General features: G+C 30.3%; 1 long non-coding RNA gene across 4 annotated transcripts; it reads right to left on the bottom strand.

The window, feature by feature from the left end:
- Window positions 1–2,649: 2,649 nt before the first annotated feature.
- On the bottom strand, window positions 2,650–4,902 carry LOC111902083 (uncharacterized). Of its 4 annotated transcripts, XR_002853672.2 has the most exons (4): window positions 4,013–4,883; window positions 3,524–3,559; window positions 3,007–3,092; window positions 2,650–2,941 (listed from the first exon to the last, which is right to left on the bottom strand). It is a non-coding gene; the product is annotated as an uncharacterized LOC111902083 (long non-coding RNA). The 4 variants fall into 4 exon arrangements; XR_002853671.3 differs by having other exon boundaries at window positions 3,007–3,559; window positions 4,013–4,888; XR_002853670.2 differs by having other exon boundaries at window positions 2,650–3,092; window positions 4,013–4,882.
- Between the last annotated feature and the right edge of the window lie 5,215 nt (window positions 4,903–10,117).

The following is a 10,117-nucleotide window of genomic DNA, read 5'->3' on the forward strand; positions in this document are numbered from 1 at the left end:
TTAAATAATATTTGGCCCATATTAATCCCTACATCCACACAATATTTGTTCATCCACATTTGAACCTACCGCACTCTCTCTCTCTCTCTCTCTCTCTCTCTCTCTCTCTCTATATATATATATATATATATATATATATATATATATATATATATATATATATATACTAGTCATTTACCCGTGCAAAGCAGTGGACGACAAATAGTTTGTTTCGACGATTAGTTTATACACTAACCATGATCACTGTCTTATCACTCTAGTAATGTACATGTGCGATGCGGTAGCCATTTATAATATCTTTTGGCGATTAGTTTTCATGCATCGAGTAGATTTCTTTTAAGGCATATATTGAGTTAGAAAACAAAGTACTTGTTGTATGGGTTAAGTTAATACTTTGTGGTTTTTTTGGTAAAATAAGAATATGTTGTGTTTTAGGCAAAAAAAAAACACTTTTATCATTGTATTTCGTGTTTTTTTGTGATCACAATCCAAATAAGAAAAAATGGTTTTTATAATCGCATAATTCGGTTTTTTTTGTGTTTTGAAAAAATAAAAAGTTTATTTCTGAATTAAAAAAAGATGAATGACATGGACCATTTGCTATTCATATATATTTTTAATGGCATGGTTTTTAGGTTAAAATATATGTTTTTTTAACCTCCTAGAAATGTACCATTTTTTTAGGGTGATCATAATACCTAGAAAATTCAAACCAAAAACAAATCTAATGGTTACCATAATAACCAGAAAATCCGAACCAAAACAAATTTAATGGTTACAACCGGCTCATTATAACAAAACCGTCGTTTAAACTAGGGATGAGATTTAGAACCGGAACAGGAATCGGACCGGAACCGGAACCGTTAGAACCGGAATATGTAGAACTGGGTCCGGTTCCGGGTTTAAAAATTGGCTTTATCCGGGTTCCGGGTAATCCGGGTTTGGGTCCATCGGGTCCGGGTAAACCGGGTCTAAAAACCGGAACCGATTTTTGGAACCAGAACCACTTTTAGGGCCGGAACCGGTTTTTGTGAAACGTTTAAAAGATGCATATCTTATTTGTTTCAACTCCAATTGACATAAGGTTTTTTCCAACATGTAGTTTAGAGTTTGTACATGATTCTAGACTATAAATTTTTCATTTTTAGTTTTATATTCGTTGACTTATAGTCCTCCAAAGTCGAGATATCAAAGCTGGAAGTTTTTAGTTTTTCAGTTTTTTTATATTCGGTGAAAGTTTTAACACATACATATATAATTCGTTTGAAGTCGGATTGACATGTGGTTCCAACTTCTAGTTTACAGTTTGTACATGAGTTTAGACTATAATTTTGTCATTTTTGGTTTAATATTCAATGATTTATAGTCCTCCGAAGTCGGGATATCAAAACTGAAAATTTTCAACTTTTCAGCTATTTGTTTTTGTACTTTGTATTATGTGAAAATATTAATACAAACATATCTCATTCGTTTTAAAGTCGGATTGACATGCAGGTTTTACTAGAGTGTATTTTAGAGTTTGTACATAATTTTAGACTATAATTTTGTTAATTTTGGTTTCGTATTCAATGAGTTACAGTCCCCCAAAGTTGGTATATCAATATGAAAATTTTTAAAGTTCAACCCACTAAGTAGTAAGTAATTACCAAAAAATTCTGGTTTTTCCGGGTTTTCCGGTTCTAAACCCACTTTATCCGGTTCCAACCTACCCACTTTGATGTTTCCGAGTTTTCCGGTTCTAAACCCACTTTACCCGGAACCATACCCGGAACCGAACAGGAACCGGTTCCTATATACTGGTCCGGTTTCCAGTTCTATAAAATCCCGTTAACCGGTTCCAGGTTTTCCGGGTCCGGGTCATCCGGTCCGGGTTTGGACCCACTTTCATCCCTAGTTTAAACTGACAATTTTGTTTCTCTTTTTGTTAATTGATATGTAATAGTTCAGTTACGATTTTATTAGGAATCCGAACCATTATAAATCAAACCAATAAAATTGACATTTAACATACGACTACAATTAACATACGAACCACTATAAACCGAACCAATAAAATTGCTTATATATAAAAAGTTATTAGGGTCTAGTCCAATTAAAAATTTACAAATAATCCACTGGTGTCCGTGAGTAACATACGACTACAATTGACATTTGACACTTTGTCGGCACACTGTAGATAAATTTACTTCAAATATATTTCTTCAAAGTTTCAAGAGTTGTTTTAAACTTTTCATATAATTCACAATTAGTGTTTGCCACTTTTCCTTATTCATTGAATGAGAAGAAATTAGAAGGAATTATTCAAGAATTGTTCCTTATTCATGATTCAAGAATATTTACTCTTTAATTTTGAGATTGGGTGCAAGTGGTTGCTTCAATCAGATTGAAGTACATTTTGCATTTTTTTCTAAACATTTATGTTATTTTTCAAAGTTATCAACTATGTAGAATTTTCATATTTTTGGAAAGCACCAGTTTCATTCATAGCAACATAGTGAACATACTTGGTAAAGACTAAAGTGCATCCAATATGCACCTGATGCAGTTGGGTATTTGGGTATTTGGATCAAAGGGGCATCTGTAATACTGGGGACAAAAAATTAATTTGTAAATCAACTTCTAAGAGGCTATTTATCAGAAAAAAGAAAAAAAAAAAAACTTGTCACCTAAATTTTAAAATCTTAAACCTTGTTTTTTTTTCTCACAATATACAATCACTCATTCCAGTCCAATCCATTTTTGCACAATATCACACCCAATTGATTATGATATTCACACACATACATATCCAAACATACACTCACATACTTTACAACACATTGACTTCACATTTAAGTGTTATGTTTTCATCTTTAGAAGGGGATTATCTCTCTATCTTGCATGACTCAATCAACTCCAGAACTTGCCCAAACACCACAAGCCTTAGTGTCAACCATGGTGTCTATAGAAGAAAGAAATAAATGTTACAGGTTTATATATGTTATAGAATGATGCCCGCTTTCATACCTTGACTGTGCTTCTAAAGAATTGACTTCCATTTTTATTTTATATTGTAGTCTCCATGCCATCAAATTCTTATTTAAAATCAATCACTGCAATGGTAAGGTAGAATTAATGACTATTGGTTTCAAAGAGCATGTTCAAACTGCATTTGTTTCATTCCTAAAGCTTGATACGTCGCCATTACTAACGGTACAAAAGAATGGCTTGTAGATGTTACACATTAGCTTTGTTGAATTTTAATTAAATCTTGATAAATATCAAGACCCTAGAAATATTGAATCAACAAATTTTGAACTAATCCTAATAAGATTTAGTTCATATAAATGGTTAAGAAACCCAAATATATTCATAAATATGTCAAGGGTTCCATTTAACGGTTTTACATATTCTTTTATCCTAACCAATAACCCATCTACAACTCAAAAAAAAAAAAATAGACCTGATTCCATCATTTGTGTACATACCTTTTTTTCTTGTGTATAACAAGAATCTTAAATAACAAAAAATAATAATAATGTACCTCCTAAATTATATTCAAGGCTTTCATTGCAACAACCTGAAACAACAAAAAAGGAATGGTGAATATAATATACCATTGTTAGAAACATTGTTAATGATAGCAAGTTGTAAGTATCAGGATATACATCCCCATGGTAATTTGTTGGGATCCCAGTCATGTCATAATAAATAGAACTGGCTTTGTGAAATATCATCAGCAGCAAATCAAAACATTAACTTCAATTGATTCCATAATAAAAAAACAAACAAATCCTAAAAAGAAAGTACAAAACTTAAACCAGTATAAAGGGGATATGAAGAATCTAAGAGAGGAGAAGTGGTTGGGTACAACGGCTTCTGATTGATTGTAGTGAGTGATGGTGGTGGTGTAGAGGAGAAGGGGATACGAATACGATGAGTTTTAGGGGAAGAAACCCTATGTATCTACCTAACAATCAAAATATTTCAACCTCTAGGTTAAGGATCTAGAAGCTCTCGGAAGTCAGATAACCTGAATATTTGCATTTGAATAGTCGATCCCAACTAAAGTTTGTTTCTATCTTGTAATCTCACAAATACACCCAAATCTGTTATAAGATGCTTCAAGTTTCCTGTTATTTAATAAAAAGTGAAAATATAAAGGTAATAATAAAAATCATCAATACTTCTTTTACATAACAACTAAGAATACATTTCATATTTAAATTGATTGCATATGAAAAGGAAAGGGAAAATGGGGGTTTAACCTGCATCTGTTGGAGACGAACATGATTCAGGAAATAATGAAAAGGGGATAAAATGGAGGAAATAGCAACTCACAACAGATTGGCGATGGTGGCGACAAATGCTTTCTCCAACTCCATCTCTCTTGATTTATCTTCTCTGCGATCGAATGAGAGAGAAGAGAAGGAGGGTGATTCTAGATCCACCAATGGGGTTGGGTTGACGGTGGATGGTGGTGATGGTTATGGCGGAAACACCAACACTACCTCACATACCTAAGAATCCAAAGAAGAGAGAAACAGGGTAAAGGTTGACAAGGGATAGTGGTGGTGAATGGTTTTGATGGTCGTGGTGGCTAGCGGTTGTGAGGGTTTTTGGAGAGTAGCAATTGGAAGAGATGAAGGTCGTGACAGTGATTGTGGATTGTGGAGACGTTGAAGGAGGTGGTGGATTGTGGCGACCCATGGAGATTGTGTGTGTGAAATTAGGGAGAGGAAGATCAGAGGTGGTGTGTTGAGGCTAGGGTTTATTAGATTGAAGATGAGAATTTGGAGAGATAGAGGGTTTTCGATTTTGAAATTGAGATCCAAGAATGAAGAAAACGGAAAGGTTGGATGTACGGATATTTGGCGAGATCTCGGTAGTCAAACAGACTCGATCAGGGGATTAAGGGATTGGGTCAAAATATGCATTAGGTAATTGTATATTAGGCTTACTAAGTTTAAAACTTGTGGAAACCACGATTAAGAAAGAAAAATAATATATATAATTCAAAATCTTAAGGGCTAATCAAATATTTAAAAAAATTATTCACTATAAAGATAGAAACTTTGTTAGTTAGTTTATAATTTTGTTTTAAAATAAATATATACACCGTTATGAATATCCAATTTACGTTTTGCAAGTGTCGATATTTCATAAAAGCACGAGTTTGTATGATACAATATATATATATTTTTGTATACTGACGTATTTTGTGGAATCTATTATTTAATACTAATATTTAACAAATTCCACAAAATACGTCAGTATACAAAAATATATATCTAATAGATTCCACAAAATACGTCAGTATACAAAAATATATATCGTATCATACAAACTCATGCTTTTTGTATAGTGATGTATTTGAAAGTTTAGTTTGATGTATTTTTGTATACTGATGTATTTTAGGGACATTGATTGAAAATTTTGTTTATCTAAAAACTCTAAAAAGATATAATGAAAAATAAAACCAAGAAACCTGCGTAATTTATTTTATTTTTTATTTTTCTTGCAATATGATGTATTAAAACTCTAAAAAATATATAATGAAAAATAATTGCTTAAACTTGTGTTGGTTGTGTTGGTTTGGTTAGGTTATAGAAGCACAATCTAAATACCCAAATAAACAATTTGGTAGTCATAACTCATAAGTAGGCGAGTTTCTCAATTACAAATTATAAATGTCTATTTGATATTAGGATCCAATAGGATTTTATAATATAACGAATAAAAAAACTCAATTACTTTTTTTAGGCACGTTGATACAAAAATATTAAAATTCTTAGAGTCTAGATGCCAAAAATTTGTTTCAAAAATTAATAAATTAAATTTACACAATATATATATATATATATATATATATATATATATATATATATATATATATATATATATATGGTTACAGAAGTTGGATAAATTACTCATTTTTTAAGTTTTACTACTTTTTCCACTATCTTCATAACAAAAAGGCTAAACCTTTGTGGTCTAGTAAAATTCAATTGAATAGTTGCAAAGCCATGAAAGTAGACTGAAAATTTTATTGGATCATTAAATAAACATATAGACTATCGGTTCCCGGTGCCTCCATTTTGAATTTTAGAACTTCATTCGATCAGTCTACTTTCAAAAGCTATAGTTTCAGCAAGAACTTTGAGCCACTTTTAATATGCCCCAGTAAGCAGGTAGCTTGACAACCAGACACAAAAGAGCTATCCCCCAAGTGTAATAACTTTAATTGTGATGTCAAACTATGGTTGTTTAAAGATTCTAAGACCCATAAACAAAATACCACAAGTTAGATAATGAAAACCATAGAGATCTTAAAAGCACAAACTAAACTTTCAAATATAAGGTTAAATGTAAGAAATGACAACACTGTTTCATTTACATGTATTCAAACATCTTAATTTTAGATCTTTATATGCCATTGGATGTAATTAAGGAAACATAGTAGCATGTCTTATCAGGAAGCTTTTTTGACCGGATACGAACGTATATTGCTATTTCTTGGAAAAACTTGCCAATATTTTACTGTTACTCTTACGAATATTATTCTGGACTTCCAGAACTCAATAAAAAGTTGGTAACAAACTAAAATATGGTTATAAAAATAAAAATAAAAAATGATTTTGATTATAAAATAGATAAAAAAAAATCATCTCATCACATAGATAACTCATTACCTTTTTGCATGAAATGTCAATGTACTTTTCGTATTCTACCAAAATAGGCAATGTACTTGTTTAGCAACATGAAATATAGTTGACAAAGTAAACTAATATTAAAACTTTAGAAAACATAAAAAAAATCATAGAAATATGAAAATCATTGCAACCACCAATATGAGGATACTTGCAACGCTTGTCCTCCAAACCACAACCTCCTTGTTTTTTCACAACTTACCATCTGGTCAACTCTGTCATGTCGTCAATATGTTTGACATTAGAAGTAAAACCAGACAAAATGCAAATTAGAAGCAAAATTTGGTAATTGATAATAAAACAAACAGACAAATTGACAATTTCATGACATGAGATGCTATAACAACCAACTTTTTAAGGGTAATTTTTATTTTTAGAATGACAACAAGTTATAAAAAAAAACCTCCCATATTCAAATAGGAGACAACCTCTCATATTCAAACAACACCAATAAGAGCTCCTAAAACTAAGCACAGTAAGACAAAACAAACCCCCAAAGTGTAAAATGGACGAAACAATTAGACCAAAGATGAAACTCTAGAAATCAGAGCACCATCGGATGAATTTTTTTGTGAGGATTAAACATACCGGAAAATCTCCAAAAAATAGAAACATCTATAAAAATCTTAGCCATGATATCTAAAAGTAACAGAGTATATAAGTTCCATAAGAATGACCTCCTTTTTGGCCATATGTTCTATGACAAAAATACCCCTGATGCTCAAAAAATATTTAAAAATAAGTCCAGATGAGACTTCAAATAGTCATATCCATCTAAACTATTCATTAAAAATAACCAATAGTATCAATAAAGATAATAAAAAATATTTTTTTTTTTTGGAAATTGTCATTTGTAAGGTCAGTTTTTGTCCCTCCCATTTTGTCAAACCTTAAGATCTAACAGAAATAACCATCATAGACACATGTATAAATTAAGAGACACAAATGATGAAAACATGAGAGTTAATATATGGTAGCAGTCTTGAACACAGGAAAATGAAAGCATAGTTTAATGATGCTTACAGACTTAAACCTCAATAACACAAGTGAGCAAGAAATTCCTTACTAAATAAATAGTTACTTGATAAGGGACATTCTTTTCATCTCAATGATTAGTTTTCTGAACATATGCTACTTTGCTATTCTTGGAATGAAGCATTCCTCATCATATGCAATAGCTACATTGAAATAAAGAAATAAATTATTTTGTTGTACAGAAAAACCCCTAAGTTTTCATCCTTCTAACTCAATGAAATCAATGTAGATGAATTGCTTTCATCTCAATAAAATCAAAACTAAAAAATTTAAAACAGAGTAAACTAAACTCACCAAAATTAGAAGAGAATGATTTATATTGCCACTCTGTTGCATCAAGAACCTGTATAAATAGAAAAAAAAAGATTTTCTTATGCTGTTGATTTCCAAGATCAGATTAGCTTTTCAAATAAATAATTTTATCACAGAACAATACATATAATGTTTAAATGTTCTTAAAATGGACAAATCCTATTACCCATCTCGTTGTTTCCCATTGTACAGATTAATCAAAAAACTGATTATAAATTTACAATAGACAAATGAGATGATGATTTATATATTCTTTAAGAATCAAATTTTAATACCTTTGTATACGGCTTTTTAACATACATCTTTCCCAACCAAGTTCTTTCAAATACTATGCATACTTGACAATCAATTCAGTGAATTCACCCACCGAACCTATACATCATTAAAAGAGCAGTAAAATCGCAAACCCAAAATCTTGGAATTTCATAGACTCATATTCAATGATTAAAGCAATATGAATATAGAATCAAAAAACTAAATAAGAATGGAACATGATTATGTAAAACACATCTACACCGAAAGAAAAAATAGGAAAAAATATAACAAATGAAACACACTTCAATCGATCTCAATCAGACTCTCTGTAACCATTCAGTGATTCCAAAAAACGAAACCTTTAATTGGATTCTATATGACCATTCACCCAGAAAAAAAAAACAAACTTTCATGAAATCAGTTCGTGTGGGAGTTAGATATCCAGACAAACCTTTACTCCTTGTGTAAACTTGCAAAAAAGGTGAAAAAAAAAGTTGCGACTGCCTGAGCTCTTTGGGTTGAGAAAGATAGAAACCTGGAGATATAGAGAAAGGGAGAGGAAATAGCTGAGGGTGGTTGTGGAGGAGAAGGCAGCGGCCATCAAAAGCAATAACTGGCACAATAGCTCTCGATTTAGATAGAAACCTGGTGGATTTGAAAGGGATTGCAGAGATTTTTGGGTGAGCATTCGATTTCGATCGATAGACATCGAAGAGAATCAAACCTTGAAATGTGATTAGGTTTTCATGTGTGAGTAAATTGTGGAGATATTAGGGAACCATTTTAAAGTAGCGAATCTATGATTAATTATTGCTGTAAAATCGAAAACTGTTTTAAATAGATGAATGGATAATCAATACAAGGATTTGAATATCTTTATTGAATTCAAAATAGAGTTTGATTTTTTTTTGCAGATCATGATCCTTTGAGCAGTGGTATTTTCGAAATTTCACTTAGACATTTGAGCGGGAAAAATTGATTGGGGAAGGCTAATAGATTGACACCGGCAATTTGATACTTATTTATTAGATTAGGGGTTAAGCTCGACTTAAAATTTATTATTATTTTATTTATAATTAATTGTAATTTAGGCTTTGAGACTTGAACGTCTTAAAAGAATATTATTATTATTATGAATTTATTTATAGAAATAGTCAGATTTCTTTTATAAGATAGTAAAGATATATATAAAGTTAGCATTTTTCCTTGAACCTCATGCATTTGAAACTCCCAAGACATCACATTCATTTGAAACTCCCATGACTTTTTAATTTCTTTCTAATAATGATTATAAGTTGGTTAATAATGTTTAATAAATATCAAACTTAAAGTGTAATCATATATAAACTAAATTTCAATATTAACATAATATCTTTAATTTTATTTATAAAGTTATGTCTTTAACTTTTAACATATTATACTTTATTTATTAATTTTAAAATGTTGTTGTATGTAAACGATTATCATTTTAATGCTATAACTTTTGAATAGTTTGTATAAAATACTTAAATAGTTAATTTAAATATAACATTACATGGTCAACTTAAATATAAATTTTAGTTCAACTTAAACAACGCAAAGAATATTTTATAAATAGTTAAATGTGACAAATTGTAGTGTCTTTCTAATAATGATTATAAGTTGGTTAATAAAGATAAATAAATATCAAACCTAAAGCATAATCAGAAATAAACTAAATTTTAATATTAAAATAATATCTTTACTTCTACTTATAAAGTTATATCTTTTATTTGTAACATATTATACATTATTTATTAGATTTATTATGTTGTTATATGTAAACCATTATTATTTTAAAACTACAA

This window comes from Lactuca sativa, chromosome 4 (assembly GCF_002870075.4).
Source record: "Lactuca sativa cultivar Salinas chromosome 4, Lsat_Salinas_v11, whole genome shotgun sequence".
NCBI lineage: Eukaryota > Viridiplantae > Streptophyta > Magnoliopsida > Asterales > Asteraceae > Lactuca > Lactuca sativa.